Source organism: Tachypleus tridentatus, chromosome 7 (genome assembly GCF_004210375.1).
Source record: "Tachypleus tridentatus isolate NWPU-2018 chromosome 7, ASM421037v1, whole genome shotgun sequence".
NCBI lineage: Eukaryota > Metazoa > Arthropoda > Merostomata > Xiphosura > Limulidae > Tachypleus > Tachypleus tridentatus.
In genome coordinates, this window is record NC_134831.1 from 119,859,128 (window position 1) to 119,884,522 (window position 25,395).

At 36.2% G+C, this 25,395-nt stretch overlaps 1 pseudogene across 1 annotated transcript in view; it reads right to left on the reverse strand.

Annotated features, from left to right (window-relative positions):
- Positions 1 to 25,395, reverse strand: part of LOC143256491 (paired box protein Pax-6-like) — a 327,851-nt pseudogene that overhangs the window by 63,671 nt on the left and 238,785 nt on the right. The gene's annotated exons all lie outside the window — the stretch shown is intronic.

The window sequence follows — 25,395 nt, forward strand, 5'->3', positions numbered from 1 at the left end:
GAGGGCTATCTGTGCTAGCCGTTCCTAATTTATCAGTGTAAGACTGGAGGGAAGGCAACTAGTTATCACGACCCACCGCCAACTCTTGAGCTACTCTTTTACCAACGAATAGTAGGATTGACCATAACATTATAATGAGTCCACGCCTGAAAGGGTGAGCATGATCGGTACGACGGGGGACCCTCAGATTAGGAGTCGAACGTCTTAACACACTCGGCCATATCGGGCCCAATAGAAGATGATAAAAGAAACAAAATCTCAGTTATAAGAGGGCGCAGTAGCGACCCCTATGTAGGGATGATCCCGGTTGTAATTGGCTGCCTGTACATTTTTAGCTCGTGGCGTTCACTCTGGGATATCGACAAGGGACAACATAAGCAACTCGTCATTAGTTCAGTATCAAAGTGTCTCTGAAGTTCAGCTACTCTTCCTTGATGTCTACGAAACTGACAGGCCCGACATGGCTATGTGGGTAAGACCCTCGACTCGTAATCTGAGGATCACGGGTTTGAATCCCCGTCACACTAAACATGCTCGCTCTTTTAGCCGTGGAGACGCTATAAAGTGACAGTCAGCCTCACTATTCGTTGGTAAAAGAGTAGCCCAAGAGTTGGCTGTGGGTGGTGATGACTAGCTGCCTTTCCTCTAGTCTTACACTGCTAAATTAGAGACGGGTAGCGCAGGTAGCCCTCGTGTAGCTTTGCGCGAAATTCAAAACAAACAAAAGTGGCTGCGGAAATAACTGTTTTCTTCTTCTGCCATCTGTAACTCGTAAACCACAGTGTGCCTTCTTCTATCTCGCTCACCCAAAGGCTTCGCTTCTCCCTAGGACGTGCCTTTCTAACTGACAGCATGAAGTGATTCAAGATAAGTTAATTGCAGTCTAAAATATTTGCAATGATACGTATGTAAATCAATAGATGGCGCAACCTATATTACTAATCCTCTCAGATTTGACATGTTTGTAACATCGTGAAACGTGTGATTCATGTATTCATATTAAACACTTTCCGTCGCGTCAGTGAAGATATTTAAGAAAATCGTACTTGTGTAGAAAGAATTATTTCACATTCTTCTTAATAGTTAAACTTGAAAACAAATCAAAGATTAGAAGGTCGTTTTGTTGAATCTGTCAGCATACAGTTCTGCTGGTGTATGAACAAAAATTAAGTCATTTTTATAGGTTTAGGCCGTTCCAAAAAACTCATATGTTCCCATCCACATTAAAAACACACGAAGTAATACCCTCGTACCAACTGACCTTTATTAAGCTGATCATATGGATACAGTAGTTTTCATCACGCTTGTTTTTTGAATCCAAAGCTACTCAATGGGCTATCTTTTTGTGCCCACCAAGGGTACCAAAACTTGTTTTTTATCGTTATAAGCTTTCAGACTTACCACTGAGTTACTGTGGGGCAACATGATGTGATGTCACCCGTGCGAATTTAGTATTACCTCTCATGAGGTTCAGTTCAACGGGGTGACTGAGTTATGACTATTCATTGTTGACCATGTTTTGACTGTCCAGTGGTGAACAAGTTATAAGTGTCCAGACTACTTGACAAACAAAGAAAGTTACGTCAACTCGTGTATTAGACTTCATGTTTTTAAGACGATGAAATTACAAACCTGAGCCGTAGTGAGAAAACTGTAGTCACTAAGTTGTCATAGGAAAATATATATTTAGAGATTCATCGTTCTAAGTAGTGGTTTAAGCTATCATTGTAACATTATGGTTTGTTTCTTTCTTTCTTGGTTATTCAAACTCAAAACGGTACATAGAGGCTGTCTGTACTGCGATCTTTGCGAGTATCAAAACCCAATTTTTTTTCTTGCATTATAAAGCCTTGGACTTCCTATTGAAATATCAGGAACGTTCTTACTGTCAGGGGATTATATACCAATGATGAAGTATTATAAGGTAAATGTTTTTTGTGCCTTTTACTTGGCGTTTTTTCATCAAATACTTGTATACTAATGTATTAACCAAGTTTCCACTTTTCATAGGTTCCGTAATTTTCCACCAGATAAAACCAAAACGTTTTATTTTCGTAATCGGGTTCAGGCCCATCTCTACCAGACCATACAACCTGTTTCTCTTGCATTCTGGTGAGCAACTGAAGTATTGTAAACAAATAGATATACTTATTTTGGATTATTAGAAATTGTAGACATTGTTTGTTAAACACTATCTTATTCATATTATGAAACAATAAAAGTAAACGTTCCAACAAAAGTCATTGTCAGTGAAAAGCCGATAAGTGAAAAGGAGTTTTGGTGTTTTTTGTCTTTGTCATTTAATTCAGTTAAGCTACAGGAAATATTATTTTAATTAGAAATTTTATAATATAAGAAGTTAAAGCAAATATGTACGATTCATTTAAAAAATATTGATAAAAATAGCTCACTGTTTACTAAAATTCCCACTAGATAGCAGCACAGAGCTCTATTTACATCAAACAATGATTTTTTTCACAAGCAGTGCATGCGTATAATTCAATATATTTTTCATAAAATATATTTATTTACATAGATAAACTGACATAGTGTACTAAAACAGAAAATTACATAAGCTTTAAAGTTATTTTAAAATTATATTTGTTGAAACAATCGTGCATAATAAGTGTAATTAATAAATTAGGTTGCTCAAGTAAGTCTCATTACTCGAAAAGACTCATTGAACTTTTTTTAAAATTCTATTTGTGTGTGTCTTTTTATATTATATTACATTTCGTTGTATGTAAATCTAAATAATGTATGTAGGGTATATAGGTACATTAGTATTAAAATGAATTCAATTTTAAACTCATTAATAGTTAATACTTTTAAATCCGGATTCTAAGTTTATCTCGTATCTGACTTTTCATGACGCTTATTGTAGTGAATAACGCTGTGGTAAAAATAAGTTTTGTTATGTTTTTGTTATGTAGGATTTTTTGTTCTTTGTTGCTTGTGGAGGGAAAAATTTATAACAACGTTTTCCTATTGTTTCTTTGACCTTGAAGAATACATTAATGCATAATGTTTCACTTACGTTCGTGAACGAAATAAGTTAATAATAACGTAACTTATTATTTAAATAGTCTTAGAATTTTAGAGTAATAAATAAATAATAATGATACAAATTAGAGTTTCTCTAATATAAGAAGTCCATAAAGTACACGAACAGAAAACTTACTCAGCAGTTAATAGCTTTGTTAAAAATTGAAAACAACAACAACAATAATATATATTTGGATTTTATTGAAAAAAACTAGACTTCAGGACCATAAATATGGTTTACTTTCCAAAACGTTTGTTCTATTTTCTAACCTTGGAGATAAAAATTTGATTAATCTCTCAATTCTTTTATAGGATTTTAATTTTGTGTGTGTGTGTTTTCAGGTCCATGAGACTATCTATAAATAAATAAAAATATTAATAAATGCACATTAATTTATATAAAGAAGTTAATCTAATTTTTAAAATTACATGAAAGACTTTGTTTATGTTCAGTACAAAGCTACACAAGAGAATTATCTGTACTGAGGCCACCACGAGTTTTGAAGCTCAATTTGAAGTGGTGGGATCCCCCTGTAGTTATTTGTAGTGGTGGGATCCCCCTGTAATTATTTGAAGTGGTGGGATCCCCCTGTAGTTACAGCTAAACCACTCAACGAATCCCTGGTACTAGGTCGCTATGGCAACTAAACATTTCATCATGGCGTTTAGTATCGTCTTTTATTTTATTTGTTGTGTCGAGCTGTACTAAGTAAAATTTGAACCTGGAACAGTTCTAGGTTCTTAGAGTCCAGAACTATTTTCACGTTTTTTGAGTCCTAAAACGAACTTTGTTTCTAAGATTCTAATGGCGGATTCAGAATGTTTTCATGTTTTTCAGGAATACAGTTGTACAAAACAAGTTAGTAATTTCGTTTTTCTTCTTCCTCTTAATTCAACCAACCAGTGCGCGAGTTTAGACTCAGAAGGGACCAAAGTTCAGACAATACTATCAAGTGGTCGTTGGTATCATGTGATCGTTAGAATGCGCTCATTGTTTGGAAAGCAAACAAATATACGCTAGTATCTCGATTATCAGCTCTAGCCCAGGTAAAGCAAAAATTCTAAGTTGATCGAAACATTTGTGTGCCTCGCTAGTTAACTCGTTGTTCGATCCAAATAAAAAATTTTAATAGATTTAGGTTTCTTCTTTTGAATTATAATATTTTTACTGTCGTTTAATCAATTATCATGACAAATTATAAAATTGACACAATTGTAATCATAAAGACCGTTCGGTCTTATCAGTTTGTCATACTCTGTTCCTTTAAATTTCGCGGGTTTCACGAGTCCAGCTTCACTTGTTCTCCTATAATACTTCCTGCTTCCTCAACTGATTGCCTCTTCCATTTTTAGTTCAATTTAATCGCTAACGTATTACTTCAATTTAATTGCTAACGTAATCGTAAATAGCTCCAAAATTTCGGCATCTTTTCTGTTATAAACACGGAACACCCTGTCAACGCCTCTGTAAAATAAGTGATATGTCAGCGCAAATCTACGCTTGAGAATTATTACAAAAGAAACCTTTGTTAAAACAGAATGAAGATGGCAACAGATAGGGAAAAGGACAGTGTGTAACTGAGTGACGCCCCAATACAACCTGAACATGCATCTGTGGTTAAACGACGCCCGCGGTGCAGCACAGAACAGCGGACGACAACTGAAGTTGAAAGAAACCTTAATGTGTATTTTGTATACTGGATTTTTAATTATTAATCGTATAAAGTTTACAAATATTTTATATTCACGTTTAACAGCTAAATTTAAAAGAGGTAATGTTAGGCTTGAATCGGCAGACTTACTATTTGAACACGCGCCAGATTCTGCACGTGAAAATTCCAAAAATCATGCAACACCTGAACTTTTTAACCAAAAATAATCCTAGGATTGTAATGACACAATTATTTTGAAAAAAAAGAAAATTAAGGAAAAGTGAAAACAAGCCACAGATAATCAAAGCACTAGCGTAGCTTCCATTTCTCTATAGAAACAGTAGTGAACTTAGGTTAGGCACACTTGGCACCTGAGTTTTAGGGATAATCCTAGATCTGAAAATATCTGTCGAGTCCTATGTTAAACAAAACTGATAGTAAAATTTGAAAAAAAAAAACACTCTGGTCTGTAGCGACATCTTGTGATCAATACTGTTATCGAAATATTTGTATAAAAGTTTAAATAAATCATTGTGAAAACTTTTATTGAGATTCTACAAAATTATACTTATATATATATATATATATATACAAGTTAGCTGAGGTTGCACTGAGTAGTTTCAAATAAGAGGAAATTAAACCTAGTTCCGAAACTACTTTAGAACAAGAGAAACTCAAACTTACATCAGAAACTACTTTAAAAAAAGGATAACTCAAACTTAGATCAGAAAATACTTTAGAAAAAGAGAAACTCAAACTTAGGTCAGAAAATACTTTAGGAAAAGAGAAACTCACACTTAGGTCAGAAAATACTTTAGGAAAAGAACAACTCAAACTTAGGTCAGAAAATACTTTAGGAAAAGAGAAACTCAAACTTAGATCAGAAAATACTTTAGGAAACGAGAAACTCAAACTTAGGTCAGAAAATACTTTAGGAAAAGAACAACTCAAACTTAGATCAGAAAATACTTTAGGAAAAGAACAACTCAAACTGAGGTCAGAAAATACTTTAGGAAAAGAGAAACTCAAACTTAGGACGGAAAATACTTTAGAAAAAGAGAAACTCAAACTTAGGTCAGAAAATACTTTAGGAAAAGAACAACTCAAACTTAGATCAGAAAATACTTTAGGAAAAGAGAAACTCAAACTTAGGTCAGAAAATACTTTAGGAAAAGAGAAACTCAAACTTAGGTCAGAAAATACTTTAGGAAAAGAGAAACTCAAACTTAGATCAGAAAATACTTTAGGGAACGAGAAACTCAAACTTAGGTCAGAAAATACTTTAGGAAAAGAACAACTCAAACTTAGATCAGAAAATACTTTAGGAAAAGAACAACTCAAACTTAGGTCAGAAAATACTTTAGGAAAAGAGAAACTCAAACTTAGGACGGAAAATACTTTAGAAAAAGAGAAACCCAAACTTAGGTCAGAAAATACTTTAGGAAAAGAACAACTCAAACTTAGGACGGAAAATACTTTAGGAAAAGAGAAACTCAAACTTAGGTCAGAAAATACTTTAGGAAAAGAGAAACTCAAACTTAGGTCAGAAAATACTTTAGGAAAAGAGAAACTCAAACTTAGATCAGAAAATACTTTAGGGAACGAGAAACTCAAACTTAGGTCAGAAAATACTTTAGGAAAAGAACAACTCAAACTTAGATCAGAAAATACTTTAGGAAAAGAACAACTCAAACTTAGGTCAGAAAATACTTTAGGAAAAGAGAAACTCAAACTTAGGACGGAAAATACTTTAGAAAAAGAGAAACCCAAACTTAGGTCAGAAAATACTTTAGGAAAAGAACAACTCAAACTTAGGTCAGAAAATACTTTAGGAAAAGAGAAACTCAAACTTAGATCAGAAAATACTTTAGGAAAAGGACAATTCAAACTTAGATCAGAAAATACTTTAGGAAAAGAACAACTCAAACTTAGATCAGAAAATACTTTAGGAAAAGAGAAACTCAAACTTAGGTCAGAAAATACTTTAGGAAAAGGACAATTCAAACTTAGGTCAGAAAATACTTTAGGAAAAGAACAACTCAAACTTAGGTCAGAAAATACTTTAGGAAAAGAGAAACTCAAACTTAGGTCAGAAAATACTTTAGGAAAAGAACAACTCAAACTTAGATCAGAAAATACTTTAGGAAAAGAGAAACTCAAACTTAGGTCAGAAAATACTCTAGGAAAAGGGCAACTCAAACTTAGGTCAGAAAATACTTTAGGAAAAGGACAACTCAAGCTTAGGTCAGAAAATACTTTAGGAAAAGAGAAACTCAAACTTAGGTCAGAAAATACTTTAGGAAAAGGACAACTCAAGCTTAGGTCAGAAAATACTTTAGGAAAAGAACAACTCAAACTTAGGTCAGAAAATACTTTAGGAAAAGAGAAACTCAAACTTAGGTCAGAAAATACTTTAGGAAAAGAACAACTCAAACTTAGATCAGAAAATACTTTAGGAAAAGAGAAACTCAAACTTAGGTCAGAAAATACTCTAGGAAAAGGACAACTCAAGCTTAGGTCAGAAAATACTTTAGGAAAAGAGAAACTCAAACTTAGGTCAGAAAATATTTTAGGAAAATAGAAACTCAAACTTAGGTCAGAAAATACTTTAGGAAAAGAGAAACTCAAACTTAGATCAGAAAATACTTTAGCAAAAGGACAATTCAAACTTAGGTCAGAAAATACTTTAGGAAAAGAGAAATTCAAACTTAGGTCACAAAATACTTTAGAACAAGAAAAATTCAACTTAGATCAGAGAGTACTTTAGGACAAGGACAACTCAAAGTTAGGTCAGAAAATATTTTAATACAAGAAGTACTCAAACATAGGTGAGAAAATACTGTTGGACCAGAAATATTCAAACATTCGTCAGAAAATATTGTAAATAAGAAATACCCCAACTTAGATCAGAGAATACTATAGGACAAGAAATACTCAAACATAGATCAGAAAATACTGTAGGACAAGAAATTCTCTAACTTAGACCAGAAAATACTATACGACAAGAAATACCCAAACGTAGGTGAGAAAATACTCCAATTTAGATCAGAAAATGCTGTAGAACAAGAAATTCTCCAACTTATATGACAAATTACTATAGGACAAGAAATACTCCAAATTAGGTCACAAAATACTGTTGGACAAGAAGTACTCAAATTTAGGTCACAAAATACTGTTGGACAAGAAGTACTCAAATTTACGTCACAAAATACTGTTGGACAAGAAATACTCCAAATTAGGTCAGAAAATACTGTTGGACAAGAAATACCCAAACATAGGTCAGAAAATACTGTTGGACAAGAAATACCCAAACATAGGTCAGAAAATACTGTTGGACAAGAAGTACTCAAACTTAGGTAGAAAATACTTTAAGACAAATGAAACAGATGCGAAGCTAACTTGTGGTGGGCAAAGCACAGGTAGCCCATTGAGGTGGGGAGGGTTCACTTAAGAACAACAACTGTTTCTTCTTCGAACTTTCTAACTAAATTTGTAAGCTGATATATTTTCGAACATAAATAAATATATTTCACTACTGTATAGAAACAACTATTATTTAAGAGAAATATTAATTAATTTATTAACTTGAGTATTTGTTTTATTCCCTAAATACTTCCTGAACCAGGAAACACTCAGTAACAGTTGTACAAGTTGTGAACTACTTCCTGAACCAGGAAACACTCAGTAACAGCTGTAAAAGCTGTGAAATACTTCCTGAACCAGGAAACACTCAGTAACAGCTGTAAAAGCTGTGAAATACTTCCTGAACCAGGAAACACTCAGTAACAGCTGTAAAAGCTGTGAAATACTTCCTGAGCCAGGAAACACTCAGTAACAGCTGTAAAGCTGTGAAATACTTCCTGAGCCAGGAACACTCAGTAACAGCTGTAAAGCTGTGAAATACCTCCTGAGCCAGGAACACTCAGTAACAGCTGTAAAAGCTGTGAAATACTTCCTGAGCCATGAAACACTCAGTAACAGCTGTAAAAGCTGTGAAATACTTCCTGAACCAGGAAACACTCAGTAACAGCTGTAAAAGCTGTGAAATACTTCCTGAACCAGGAAACACTCAGTAACAGCTGTAAAAGCTGTGAAATACTTCCTGAGCCAGGAAACACTCAGTAACAGCTGTAAAAGCTGTGAAATACTTCCTGAGCCAGGAAACACTCAGTAACAGTTGTAAGGTAAAAGCTGTGAAATCACTTACTGAAATAGTTATGTGTAGTTCAGAAGATCGAGGTAACATCAAAACATCATATGAGGTTTTTTTGTTCACAGTTGTGGATTACGTCATGAGATAACAGACTTTAGGCCCAGCATGGCCAGATAGTTAAGAGACTCAACTCGTAATCTGAGGGTCAGGAGTTCGAATCTCCGTCACACTGGACATGTTAGCCCTTTAAGCCGTGGGGCGTTATAATGTGACGGTGAATTCCACTATTTGTTGGTAAAAGAGAAGCCCAAGAGTTGGCGGTGGGTGGTGATGACTAGCTGCCTTCCCTCTAGTCTTACACTGCTAAATTAGGGACGGCTTGCGCAGATAGCCCTCGAGTAGCTTTGCGCGTAATTCAAAACAAAACAAACTATAAAACATAATGTTATTTATATGACTAAGTCTAACCCAGAAGAGAATCTATATAAATATAATAGCACTGTCTATTGCATGTATATGTAATCATTTCGCAGGGTGTGGATGGATCTTCGCCAAAGTTGTATAAAGATTCAATAGAAAAGTGAACTTTTTTTATTGGTCCGTTTTACATTTTTTACCAGAACTTCGTCCCTGATTGGAAGATCTTCAACAAATTCAGCATCAATGTTTGGTGGGTTCACTTCGTCCCTGATTGGAAGATCTTCAACAAATTCAGCATCAATGTTTGATGGGTTCATGGAAAGATACATACAAACTTACGGTTTCACATTTTATGTTTTTATGGATGTTTTTTGCTCACAGTTAAATATAAGGGAAGCAATTTTTCTTGACGTAAGATAACCTTTTTTAATTCACGTAACTTCCGAGTGGGGGACGCGTACGCCACCTAGTAGTTAATATTTTGTTTTAGAATAGCATTTTATTCATGATTTTGTTAAAAGTTGTTAACAATGAAACAAAAATAAAAAATGACGAGTCATCTGTTTACAAACGTTGAAGCATAATTCATATCTCACTTTAGAAGTGCAAACTACGGTCATATAACAAAGTGTTATCCTATTAACGTTGCATCAGTTAGGCAGTGTATGTTGGATAACGATTGTTTGTTTGTTTTTTGAATTTCGCACAAGGCTACTCGAGAGCTATCTGCGCTACCCATCCCTAATTTAGCAGTGTAAGACTAAAGGGAAGGCAGCTAGTCATCACCACCCACTGCCAACTCTTGGGCTACTCCTTTAGTAATGAATAGTGGGAGTGACCCTCACGTTATAACGACCCCCTTGGCTGAAAGAGCGAGGATGTTTGATGTGACGGAGATACAAACCTGCGAGTCGAGTGCCTTAACCACCTGGCCTTGTCGGGTCCTCACAGACTAATTCTCAAAATAAAAAGAATTTATTGATCGACCAGAAGTAGATGAATGATTGTGGGAAAGTAAGTGAAACACGTTCTTAATAACCAATCAAATGCTTCATCTTCCGACAAAATATGTCCCCCCCTTCCTGGTACAGCGGTACGTCTACTGATTTACAATGCTAAAACAAGGAGTTAGATTTCCCTCGTTGGACTCAGCAGATAGCCCGATGTGGCTTTGCTATAAGAAAACACGCACACTTCGATAAAAAAAAAATTGTGGTAGAGGATAACGGAACCGCTGCCAGCCTCAAACACGTGATCCTTCACTTCCCTGGTTGATTTTGTAAATAACAAAATCTAACTGGTTTCAGGATTTATTATTTACTTGCTTGTTTTTGAATTTCGTACAGAGGTACACAAAAAAAGTTTTGCAAATATCCGCCTCTAATTTTGAACCTACAAATCAGAGAAAAAAGATCACTATTTGACACCTCCCACCGCCCATTGGTGGGCTACCCGAATACTGTAAACTGGTTATCATTATTATAATATATCCACGCCTCAAAGTTGACTAGTTTGTTTTAACGACGACGATTATCGAACCACGAATCCTTCGATTAACGGTTCTTTTTAGCTGAAACTTTATTCAATGTAACATTCCATATTTTTCCTTTGTCATATTTTATTAAGATATCATGTTCTGTGCATATAATTTTATAAACATATGTAAATATATATAACAACATTACCATACTAGAGTGATAAATGCAAACGTTTCGTGTCTCTGAACCAGCCAATCACAGAATACCACGCGATTACAGTGTTGGAACTTGCACATCTAGCTTACAACAGAAGATAAGTGACGTCATAACACTCTAAACGTTTTTCTATGTTGAACAAACAAAGTTTTTACCCAATGTTAATAAAATAAAAACAAATAAATTGATATAAAAAGTCACTATTTGGACAAACTGTATCTGTAGAGACTCGATATTATTGTAAGAAAGAACGTTTGTTTCTTATCATTATTATCCCGTGATTAATTATACATTTATTATCCTTTAATGGATAACTTTTCATGTGGTGTCTGTTAAGATTGCAACCGTTAACTTAGGTGAAATTAACTAGTAGCACGAGATATGTAAACATTATTTGCTAAGCTGTATTAGACCACGTGGTGAGACGTTTGATTCGTAATCTAAGAGTCGTAGATTCGAATCCTTACACATCAAACATGCTTGCCCCTTTTAATCGTCGAATAATAATACCACCTTCAATCCTACTTACAATAATAAATTAGAGAAATATCTCTCATCTAGCTTTGCGTGGAATTCAACAAATATATTAATAATTTGATTTTCTTCTATGTTTTAAGACTGATACGTCTAAATTGGCCATACACATTAGAGTCACTGAAATAAAGACATGTACAATTAAACTATTTCTGATAAACAAAAGCCGCTAGAATCGTTTTTAGCGCTTGTTTCCAAATACTTAGCGATTTCAGTGCTAGAAGACAGTAGCGGTTTCAGTTTAGATTGACTTTTCTCCTTGTGAGAGAAAAGAGGATAAAACAAATATTTGGCGCTATCATTTCTTTCCTATCCAGTTCTTTTCGGTGGCGATATCCGTCAAAAAGAACACTGGAAAGTATCTACCATGTATTTGTATATCTATTAATATGTAAAGTTATAGAGAGATTGAAAGTTTTTTAGATGTCATTTGTATCTCCTATATAACTTACAGTTTTATTGTAAGTAAATCATGAATGTTTATATTGTACTTCAAACCTCGTAACTAACTTTCCCTACTTTACTAGCTAGCATCAACCTACTTCCTTGTAGTCTTTACTAAATAATTCATACTAACTCACCAGATGTTCTTGCGATTGTTTTTTGATCAAGAAATCCGAGTGGATCAGGTACACACTAAACCTCTACCCCTTTGTTTGTTTTAAATTTCGCGCAAAGCTACACGAGGGCTATCTGCATTAGCCGTCCCTAATTTAGCAGTGTACGACTAGAGGGAAGGCAGCTAGTCATCACCACCCACCGCCAACTCTTGAGCTACTCTTTTACCAACAAATAATGGGATTGACTGTCACATTATAACGCCCCCGCGGCTAAAAAGGCGAGCATGTTTTGTGAGACTCGAACCTGCGACCCTCAGGTTACAAGTCTAGTGCCATTGACCACCTGACCATGCCGCGCCCTACCCACTTTGACTTTGGTTCACTTGCTTGATTTTGTTTAACAAATCCTACAGTTTTCTCCGCCCAGTCTGTTAAAATCTGTTCTTACAACATGTTGCCACTGCACGCTGTATAACTTTTAATAGGTTGTCGCATGCGCGAGTAACCCTTTTCAGGCCATTTCCATGAGCGTCAAACATGGTTTCTTTGCTTGTTTCTTTTCTATTTTTACCAGAAAATATTTCAAATTTTATCGTTCGTTATGAGTGTATAGTCGTGTTCTCTCAAACAGTTCCATAGTTACAGATAAAACGTGCAGCACTAATTTCGCATTGACATAAATACCCTTAAAAAACAACAACATTATTTCTAGATATCGATTTGCCTAGTAGTAATTAGGTTATACAACGAGGTTACTAGATTTAGTGTGGGAAAAAAACTAAGGTCTAGGTTCATTATGCGTGTTAAAGTTTTCCAACGTGTTTAATGAAGCATTTCTGTTCAGATTTTTCTTGAAATAATCTATTGAATTATTAACAACTCTGTTTAGCAACATACAAATATTTACATAGTTGTGTTTATAGTTCGAGGAACTTTGTACGTTATAACGATTATTGGGTTTTGTGCTTTCTGTAGTTTGTTTGTTTTTGTTTCAGCTACATTTAACTGCCCAAGACAGACAAATCCTGCTACTGAATACAGTTATATAGGTTTTATATAATTTTAGTATGTCTTCAGTTGTCGTACATAATTAGATCTTTGCAATATTTTGTATCTCAGAACGGCTGGTATGGGTATTAACACTTTTATTGATAAGGAGAGAACAACGTTTCGACCTTCCTAGGTCATCTTCACGTTAAGAAAGAGAGAGTTTGAATGTGACCGTTTACGGACACATGTCTTAGGGACGAGAGTATAAAAGGATACGGGATTGTAGGGGGTGTGGCAAGTGGATGTTAGGTTACTAATTAGTATTGGTATAAAGGTATTAACCCTCTATTATATCCATACCTACTAATAACCTAACGTCCACTTGCCACACCCCCTACAATCCCGTATCCGTTTATACTCTCGTCCCTAAGACATGTGTCCGTAAACGGTCACATTCAAACTCTCTCTTTATTAACCTGAAGATGAACTAGGAAGGTCGAAACGTTGTTCTCTGCTTATCAATAAAAGTGTTATTACCCATACCAGCCGTTCTGAGATACATTTTTATTTCAAGTGGATTTCTTGTCATCGAGAATTACTTTTTCATATTTTGTTTGTACTTTCATTTACGTATGTTGCCCAACTTAGTTTAGAGAATAAGCAAACTGATCAACGTGTTGGAGACGACTGAACAAAATTCTATCTGTGAAGAAAGTTATTCAATAACACTATGTAACACCAATTTTGTTCCTGGATAGTACGTGTTATTTCTTAATTGCTTATGTTGTAACAGTATATAAAATGACCATTATTCCCTTCAAACTTTGCTTTTGCGACCTGGATAATGAAATTTAGATATTAACCTATTTTCTATGTAAAAACGGGCAAATTTGCACATTTTCATTTACATAAGGTCTGAATAAAACAACATATGAATCAATATTTACATGTATTTATACTAAAGTTATACAAAAATATTTAGAAGTGAGTAATTTCTCGAGATTTGCAACTGTAATATAAATCACTTTCAAGAGTCAGACCCCAAATATAGTCTCCCATCATGTTTTCGTTATACGCTCCTTGGTAGCAGAGTTCCAAGTCCAGTATATCTTGATGGAAACGCTCGCCTTGCTCCATTGAGTGTGATCCCATGTTTTCCTTGAATTTATCAAGATGAGCGTCAAGGTTATGGACTTTCAGGGGCATCCTGCAACCCATTTTGCCGTAGTTCTTCACTAGAGCCTCAACCAGTTCCACATAATTTTCAGCCTTATGACTGTTCAAGAAGCCCCGAACCACTGCGACAAAGCTGCCCCAAGCTTTTTGTCTCTCCTACTGAGCTTCTTGGGGAATTCTGTGCACTCCAGGATCTTCTTTATTTGTGGTCCAACGAAGACACCAGTTTTGACTTTTGCCTCAGACAGCGTAGGAAAGAAGTCTCGAAGGTACTTGAAGACTGTAGGCTCTTCACCAAAAGCTGTGACAGATTGTTTTATAAGATCCAATTTTATGTGCAATGGTGGGAACAACACCTTCTGAAAGGCCACTAGTGGCTCACACTTGACATTGTGCCTCCCCACAGAGAACTCAGTCTGTTGTGGCCAGTGCTTCCTGCTGCACCAAAGGCAAAGATAACAGGGAAACTTGGTAAAGCCTCCTTGGAGACCCATCAGGAATGCCACCATTTTGAAGTCTCTGATAACCTCCCAGCCATACTCATCATACATCAAGGCTTCTAGCAAGGTCGTGACGTTGTTGTATTCCTCTTTGAGGTACACCGAAAGGTATTTACATTTTAAAAGGTATAAAATTTGTATAATATAAAATCTTACTATTCAAGCAAGAAAATATTGCCAGTCTTACCTTCTAAAGTTTTTTCTGCAGTGGTCGCAGGTAAAATGGCGTTTGTCTTTTGTTGGCTTCACACATTTTAACAGATGCTGTCACAGAGTACGTTTTCGCTCTTGTTTTGATAAATTAGCCACATACATAGCAGAATGCGTCTGAAGAATAATGCCTTCTCTGATAAAATCAGATAGGTTTATGTGTTCACTTAGGCAGCTAAAGCTAAACGGAAGTGGTGAGTGGTGAGCCCCTGTATATATATTACTATGGAGAGTTCTAGAAAATTCTGAAACGTTTTTGAAAATTCTCGTAAGTTCTACAGCATTCTATAAAGTTCTTGAAAATTCTTGGAAGTTTGAGAAAATTCTCTATCAACTACTCAGCACTGAATCTACCTGAAATGTTCTGGAACATGTTTAAATTTGAAAATTTCATTACCCAGGTCACAAAAGCAGAGTTTGAAGAGAAAAATAGGTCTTTTCCATTTACTTTAGACATAAGCAATTGGGAAATAACACTTTATGTCCAGGAACAAGAAAAACTAAAAATTTTGTTACGTAGTGTAAATGATAATTACTGCAGTACAGTCACACAGTGCCTTGTATATGATAATTACTGCAGTACAGTCACACAGTGCCTTGTAAATGATAATTACTGCAGTACAGTCACACAGTGCCTTGTAAATGATAATTACTGCAGTACAGTCACACAGTGCCTTGTAAATGATAATTACTGCAGTACAGTCACACAGTGCCTTGTATATGATAATTACTGCAGTGCAGTCACACAGTGCCTTGTAAATGATAATTACTGCAGTACAGTCACACAGTGCCTTGTAAATGATAATTACTGCAGTACAGTCACACAGTGCCTTGTAAATGATAATTACTGCAGTACAGTCACACAGTGCCTTGTATATGATAATTACTGCAGTACAGTCACACAGTGCCTTGTATATGATAATTACTGCAGTGCAGTCAGACAGTGCCGTGTAAATGATAATTACTGCAGTACAGTCACACAGTGCCTTGTAAATGATAATTACTGCAGTACAGTCACACAGTGCCTTGTAAATGATAATTACTGCAGTACAGTCACACAGTGCCTTGTAAATGATAATTACTGCAGTACAGTCACACAGTGCCTTGTATATGATAATTACTGCAGTGCAGTCACACAGTGCCTTGTAAATGATAATTACTGCAGTACAGTCACACAGTGCCTTGTAAATGATAATTACTGCAGTACAGTCACACAGTGCCTTGTATATGATAATTACTGCAGTACAGTCACACAGTGCCTTGTATATGATAATTACTGCAGTGCAGTCAGACAGTGCCGTGTAAATGATAATTACTGCAGTACAGTCACACAGTGCCTTGTAAATGATAATTACTGCAGTACAGTCACACAGTGCCTTGTATATGATAATTACTGCAGTGCAGTCAGACAGTGCCGTGTAAATGATAATTACTGCAGTGCAGTCACACAGTGCCTTGTAAATGATAATTACTGCAGTACAGTCACACAGTGCCTTGTAACTGATAATTACTGCAGTACAGTCACACAGTGTCTTGTAAATGATAATTACTGCAGTACAGTCACACAGTGCCTTGTATATGATAATTACTGCAGTGCAGTCAGACAGTGCCGTGTAAATGATAATTACTGCAGTACAGTCACACAGTGCCTTGTAAATGATAATTACTGCAGTGCAGTCACACAGTGCCTTGTATATGATAATTACTGCAGTACAGTCACACAGTGCCTTGTAACTGATAATTACTGCAGTACAGTCACACAGTGCCTTGTAAATGATAATTACTGCAGTACAGTCACACAGTGCCTTGTAAATGATAATTACTGCAGTGCAGTCAGACAGTGCCGTGTAAATGATAATTACTGCAGTACAGTCACACAGTGCCTTGTAAATGATAATTACTGCAGTACAGTCACACAGTGCCTTGTATATGATAATTACTGCAGTACAGTCACACAGTGCCTTGTAAATGATAATTACTGCAGTACAATCACACAGTGCCTTGTATATGATAATTACTGCAGTACAGTCACACAGTGCCTTGTATATGATAATTACTGCAGTACAGTCACACAATGCCTTGTAAATGATAATTACTGCAGTACAGTCACACAGTGCCTTGTAAATGATAATTACTGCAGTGCAGTCAGACAGTGCCTTGTATATGATAATTACTGCAGTGCAGTCACACAGTGCCTTGTATATGATAATTACTGCAGTGCAGTCACACAGTGCCTTGTAAATGATAATTACTGCAGTGCAGTCACACAGTGCCTTGTAAATGATAATTACTGCAGTGCAGTCAGACAGTGCCGTGTAAATGATAATTACTGCAGTACAGTCACACAGTGCCTTGTATATGATAATTACTGCAGTACAGTCACACAGTGCCTTGTAAATGATAATTACTGCAGTACAGTCACACAGTGCCTTGTATATGATAATTACTGCAGTGCAGTCACACAGTGCCTTGTATATGATAATTACTGCAGTACAGTCACACAGTGCCTTGTAAATGATAATTACTCCAGTACAGTCACACAGTGCCTTGTATATGATAATTACTGCAGTACAGTCACACAGTGCCTTGTAAATGATAATTACTGCAGTGCAGTCACACAGTGCCTTGTAAATGATAATCACTGCAGTACAGTCACACAGTGCCTTGTATATGATAATTACTGCAGTACAGTCACACAGTGCCTTGTATATGATAATTACTGCAGTACAGTCACACAGTGCCTTGTATATGATAATTACTGCAGTACAGTCACACAGTGCCTTGTATATGCAGTATATTATCCGACACTAGCTAAAGTTAGTTGTGGCAGAATATAAGAAACACCACCTGGTGTCAGCTCTTGCTTTACTCTTTTACCAACTAATAGTGAAATTGATCGTCACATAATAATGCCTCCACGACTTAATGACGAGGATGTTGGCCGACCGAGTGTTTCTACCACAACCTTCATATTGTGAGTCAAGCTTCCTAACCACCAGGCCATGCCAATGCCTCACCAACAGACATTTATTTAAAACTCTGACACTAGTTGATAAAGTTTCCTCCAACTACCTTGTGATGTCATATAAACTTACACATCTCTTACCTTTGAATGTGATGTGAAACCCTACAAACATCTATAACATAACTTAGACTCTTATGGGTCAAGTGTAGTCGTCATTGAAAGCTAATAACATTTAAATACTGGTTAAGTTACACTGTACTATGCAACATCATACCGTATAGGAACATTCCTTGTCAAAAATACGTAAACTTTATGGTATAGTGATTCCTAATGGTTGGTATGATTTTGCTTTTATAAAGAGTGCTGTAAAAATGTATTATAATTTAATGAGTACAACTGGTTAGTTGCTGTATGACATAATATACTGTAAGAAAGAGAGCTTAGATCACAACACGAAACGCTCCAGATCCTTAAGACGTTTCTAAATGATGCCGTGAAGTTTAAGTTATGTAAATTGGGAAACGGTTTATAAAAATTTGAAATATCGAATAAAAATTGCAGTTTAGGTTGACTAATTGTTAGGATACGTTAACTAATAGTTTAAACAAACGCTGAATATGATGGTGGTCAAATCTAGGTAACCTTTAATCTGACACAACGTTGAATCCATTGTCCAGGTGATGCTTGTTAAAGTCGAATATTAATTAGTATTAGGCCCGAAACGTTGTTACTAATTATATTATTTATAGATTTTATTAACATCGTATCTATTTATTAAACTTTTTCTTAGACTTTTGTGTAGTTTATAATTTAATATATTTTGGTTTTAGTTTCTGTTATGCGTTAAATAATAATCTACACTGAAAATCGGTTGTGTGCTGTTAAGCGCAAAACTACAAAATTGACTTTCTGTGCTCAGTCCACCACCGGTATCGAAAATCGGTCTTTAGCAGTGTGAGTCCGCAGACAAACAGCAGTACCACGAGGAGGCATTTAGCCTTTTGAAACAGACCACTGAATGTAACTATGTGTTTTAGATTTAATCTTCTAAAATACACCATTGAATGTAATTACGAGTTTTCCATTTAATTTTCTAAAAAAATATCCTAGCCAAGAGGAAAGAGATTTCCTCAGTAAGAGCCCGGCATGGCCAAGCGTGTTAAGGCGTGCGACTCGTAATCTGAGGGTCGCGGGTTCGCATCCCCGTCGCGCCAAACGTGCTCGCCCTTTCAGCCATGGGGGCGATATAATGTGACGGTCAATCCCACTATTCGTTGCTAAAAGAGTAGACCAAGAGTTGGCGGTGGGTGGTGATGACTAGCTGCCTTCCCTCTGGTCTTCCATTGCTAAATTAGGGACGGCTAGCACAGATAGTCCTCGAGTAGCTTTGTGCAAAATTAAAAAAACAAACAAACAAACAAAATCCTCAGTAAGTGCTGTACTTTACGAATCGGAAGGGGGGACTACAACAACAACGTAGCTGCAACTTTTAGTTCTTGAACTTGTTTCTAACTCATCTATATAATTAGCATTGTGTACAACGTACACGACTTTTTCAACGTCCTATCAAGAAGGACATTAGTTTGTGAGATTGTGAAAATGATACGTGACGATAATTCTTTTAGTATTCATTTCCGTATATTGTTACTCGTTCAAATTACGAAAAAAACTAAAATAAACTTAAGGAAATGTGTCTTCTTAAATTTATAACAGACACTACAGAAGGGATATTAAAATATGATTGATGAAGACCATTTGATATAAGACACCTGCCTGCCACTCTTGAGAAGACCCAAAATTACTCGATTTTAAAACACTAGGCCCTTCTTAATATTTAGGTATGAACTTTAAGTATGAACCTCATCGTAAGAATATTGATTATTTTCCACTTGAAAATATCTTTAGTTATATTAATTATCTGTTTCAAATAGTGTTTTACTTGTCGTTCTTGATAATGGCGTATTTGGTGTGTAGAAATGATTAGGCATTTTATATGGTTAGGGTGTGTCAGATTTAATAATGTATATTTAATATATGTTGCCTTTTATCAAATACATTTTTGTGCTTATAAATCTTTTTATTTTTTGTTATCGTTCAGCACAAATTGTCCTAGAAACTTTATATTCTCGTCATACTTGTTAATATGCGAGTGACTGGGAGTGGCCTAGAGGCTAGTTTCTCGAGCCTGTATTAGCTGTGAAGGAGTTATAATCGTAACAGTCAGTCCTGCCATTCAGCTAAAAGCATCCCTTTAAGCCCCCAGCATGGCCAGATGGTTTAGGCATTCGACTCGTTATCCGAGGGTCTCGGGTTCGAATCCCCGTCACACCCATCAGCTGGGGGGGACGTTATATTGTGACGTGTGTATCCCACTATTCGTTGGTAAAAGAGTAGCCCGCGAGTTCGCGGTGGGTGATGATGACTAGCTGCCTTTACTCTAGTCTTACACTGCTAAATGAGGGACAGCTAGCGCAGGTAGCCCTCTTGTAGTAATACCCGAAATTCAAAACAAACCAAACCCTTTAAGCGACGAATGCTTTAAATGACTTTCTTCTGGTCGACAATTAATTAGGGATGGTTTCGATTAGATATTGGAGTCTACCAACTGACAGGTTGGTTCATGCATTGCATACGATGTCTTTATGATTGAAAATGCCTTGTACTCAAACTTGATGAAGAGTCTAACTGAATGAAGTACACGCAAACACGTTTTAAGCTATTAAACCAAACTTCTAAATAAAAATATAGGGTTTATATTTAGGAAACGAACATCCAAGATTACAGCAGACATCACCCATGGATTTGACAACACTGAATCTTTAATGGGCCTGGAAAGCCGAAAGCTTTGGGGAAACTAGTTTTCTTTCGTTAGAACTCTGAGGTCGCTTAAAGTGATTGAAACAGAAGGCAAGTAGAATCAAAATTTAGTTTGGTTTTAACTTAGTTTTGTAATTACTCGTAAAACTCCCTTTCGGAAGGAAATAGAATTATTTAAAAAAGTTCAGCCAATGTTGAAAGTTAACTATGTTAGGTTGAATTAATTTTACTATTAGTAATCTGTTTTGAATGAGTATAACTTATGAACGCTAGATCGGAGCCCTTAAACTGATAGGTATGAACTGTGAAAAGTAGGAGATCTGAAGAAAAAATAGGACTGGGGAAATGGTTGGACGCTCCCTCCCCTCACAGGAAACGTCAAACACCTGACCAGTTTTCTTTTCAGGTAAGTATTGATTTTCTAACACACCGGACTCAACCAATTTTGTAATTAAGCAGTCAAGAAATGATGTAAATTATTTTTATAGTTAAGCAGTCAAGACGTAATATAAATTACTTTGTAATTAAGCAGTCAAGTCATGATGTAGATTATTTAGTAATTGAGCAGTCAATACATGATATAAATTACTTTGTAATTAAGCAGTCAAGTCATGATGTAGATTATTTAGTAATTGAGCAGTCAAGACATGATATAAATTACTTTGTAATTAAGCAGTCAAGTCATGATGTAAATTACTTTGTAATTAAGCAGTCATGACATGATATAAATTACTTTGTAATTAAGCAGTCAGGACATGATATAAATTACTTTGTAATTAAGCAGTCAAGACATGATATAAATTACTTTGTAATTAAGCAGTTAAGACATTATATAGATTATTTTGTAATTAAGCAGTGAAGACGTGATATGGATTACTTTGTAATTAAGCAGTCAAGACATGATATAGATTATTTTGTAATTAAGCAGTCTTTTTCGTCAGCTTGACAATTTGTTTTATTGGAGAAACCCTCAATAACTGTGGCTTTGTTGCTTTTGCTTCTGATCGAAACGTTTTACCTTTATTACGTTATATTTACAAACATTATTATTATAAGGCTAGTGCTGGGCAGTATACTCATATATACTTTGCTTTGCGATTACTTAAAAGGCTTTAACAACGTCGCTCATTGAAAAAAAAGTGTTTGCTTTTGAGCATAGTCACATTGGGCCATCTACTGCAGTTACTGCGAGAAATCGAACCTAGGATTATAGCGGAGTAAGACTGTAGACATGACGCTGTCTCGTCGGGGGAACAGCCATTACAAGGCTTTCAGTTAGATGCAGCGTTTTAATCACGCAACTAAAACCAGTGTTAAAATAGTTATCATTGTTGTTATTCGACACACACTGGGTAACAATTTGATTGTTGTACGGTCAGACGAATTGCAGAATAGAAATTTGTTTTACAGTGCGCAACCTGAGACCAGTCTGACCATGCACTAATGAAACGACCCCGTACTGGAAATGGAATATTAACCATAATTCCAAACTTGCTATGTGTACCGATTAGAAATTTGGGTTTGTGTTTTTGAAATATACCAAAAAAAGTTATTGATTTCTATGAATTTATCCAAATGTATGTGTGTATGTTGGTGCGTGCGCATATATAAACTGCTCAAAAAATTAAAGGAGCAAGTCCGTTTTATTATATAATTTATCTCGATGTTCCAAATGTGATAATATTTTTATTTTTAGGTAATATGCTTCATTTTAGTTCCACCTGTATACATTTTTTAACGTGTGGTGATGAACGGTAAAACATGGAGAAATACATTTTTTTAATGACCAATATCACTGAAACTGATATCCCATAGGAAACAATAGTTTAAACAGTTTACATGCGTTTATTCAAGAAATGTTTGAAACATTCAATATCTAGTGTGATCTCCAAGCGTCCACTTGCACAATGTTACAAGCGGAAAATCGCTCTCCTCACTCTCGCACGTCCATCATCACGAGGCACAGTGAACCTGCTTTCGTCTGTCCACAGCACAGTTACCCATTGAGGAATTTCCTAGTTCAAGTGCTTACGAGCAAACTCCAACCCTTGCTGCACGGTGTCGCGCTGTCAGAATAAAACCCCTTGCAGGCCGTCTGGCCCTAAGGTGTCCTTCGTGCAGACGATTGCGGACTGTTTGGGTCGACACACGGGTTCTTGTGGAATGCTGAAGGTCATTTCGCAGTGACCGAGCCGTAGCTAACCTGTCCCGCAGAGCGGTAGTCACCGATGTAGCGGTCGTCTCTGGCTGTTGTGCAATGATGACGGCCTTGACCGGGCCTCCTGCCATAAGAGTTCGTCTCCTGGTAGCGTCGCCAAAGTCGATTGATGACGCTTGGTGACACACCGACGCGCTGTGCTACCCTCCTTTGGGTCTGGCCACCCTCCAGCATCTGGACCATCCTGGCCACCTCGTTCTCTGTCAGATGGCGCCCGTCTGCTTAGGTACACGAGATGAAGGTACACACTGACAAAACGAGCCGCAAAATATTCATGTTAGTGTTTCTTTCGAGATTTAATGATGAATGCACAGTTTCACGTAACAGCCTTATATAGGATACCTTGAGTTGTATTCTCCTCGAGTGAGGTGAGTTTCGTTTGAGTTGCTTCAAACTTCACTCGCAAGCTTAAAAAATACACTTGTAGACAAACGGATATATTTTTCATACATAAATTTAGTTAAGATAGAGTATAATAATCTAACTGTTTTCTGTTTTTTCTGTATTTTCTTTCAGAATGTTTTTTTTACTATTCTGGAGAAAGTCAAATATTCCTTGACTTTCCTTATTTCTAAGTTGATGTTTTACTTTAGTTATTAAACCCTAATTTCAAATAGTCTATTTTTAACGGTTTAACTGTTTTCCAAAAACTGTATATTCCACGTTCAATGAAATTTACTTTTGTCTACAATTTGTATTTCTAATTCTATTGTAACTTTCTATGCTAGAGACTCTGTACACGTAAAATTAATCGCTGTACATGGAACGTCCTTCAGGAGCCAAGATGTGTCTTTACACTACAGTTCGCTGAGAACGTCCTTCAGGAGTCAAGATGTGTCTTTACACTACAGTTCGCTGAGAACGTCCTTCAGGAGTCAAGATGTGTCTTTACACTACAGTTCGCTGAGAACGTCCTTCAGGAGCCAAGATGTGTCTTTACACTGCAGTTCGCTGAGAACGTCCTTCAGGAGCCAAGATGTGTCTTTACACTGCAGTTCGCTGAGAACGTCCTTCAGGAACCAAGATGTGTCTTTACACTGCAGTTCGCTGAGAACGTCCTTTAGGAGCCAAGATGTGTCTTTACACTGCAGTTCGCTGAGAACGTCCTTCAGGAGCCAAGATTTGTCTTTACACTGCAGTTCGCTGAGAACGTCCTTCAGGAACCAAGATGTGTCTTTACACTGCAGTTCGCTGAGAACGTCCTTCAGGAGCTAAGATGTGTCTTTACACTGCAGTTCGCTGAGAACGTCCTTCAGGAACCACGATGTGTCTTTACACTGCAGTTCGCTGAGAACGTCCTTTTGGAGCCAAGATGTGTCTTTACACTACAGTTCGCTGAGAACGTCCTACAGGAGCCAAGATGTGTCTTTACACTGCAGTTCGCTGAGAACGTCCTTCAGGAGCCAAGAGGTGTCTTTACACTACAGTTCGCTGGATATTAACAGTAAATTCAATCCTAAACTCCCAAAGAGGGTAATTTTGTAAGTATCTTTTCGAGACAAGATTTGTTTGTTGATTGATAAGTTGTTAAATAAAACACAGTGTACTAAAGTCTACATACTAGTCTAAATGTACCAGCTGGTAGTAAATTCAGTGTTTATCAATAAAGCTACATTATCAGCATCATTGATTAATTATTTGTCAATTTATTATGCTTCTGCTATTACCTCCTTATATTTAGCTTTCAACTGATATAAGAACAATTTCACCCGAGATTCTGTAGGGAATATCAAAATATCACGATAGTCAGCAGTGGGATAAGCAAACAGGAACAATTTGAAAGCAGCTACAGACATATTGTATTCTGCTTGCAGCACAGTATGTACCAAGGTGGTTCTAAATTGTTCCTGTGTGTTATTTGGATACTTATACGTTTCTTATGGTTGGTCGTTAGGTTCGTGATGCACTGACAGATTTCAGTTACCTTATTACTTCAAATCACTTGTAGCCCAAACGCTAAAAGAGTGCGGGAAATTTCAGTTCAAATTAAGATAAAACGGATTTGGTAAAAGATTTTTTTTCAACAAAAATGTTCTCCACTGGCAAATTAATATTAACTTAATATTTCCTTACAAACGTCACAGTTTTTAAAGGTTTGTCGCTCCTTGGGATTGAGAGTACATTTGAATGACTGAGTGTACAATTAAAGTACAAATGTAACTTTAGAATATCTAAAGTGTAAACCACTAGAATTATTCATGATGTGCTAAAACACGTGGGTCCAAAAGTCTCGATAAAACTGAAATAGAAATTCTTATAACCCGAGCGCTTCCGAAAAGTGGATCTTTATTCTTCAGGGGAAATCTGGGAACCACTAGAGTTATTTATGTGGCTCATACAAATTCTACTCGATTACGTAAGACGCTTTTTAAATTGCCTGTGGATAGATGATCTGTTTGGCTATAGGGTATCTAATAACACAGAAACACTTACAAAACATTTATATTATAATTAAATGTAG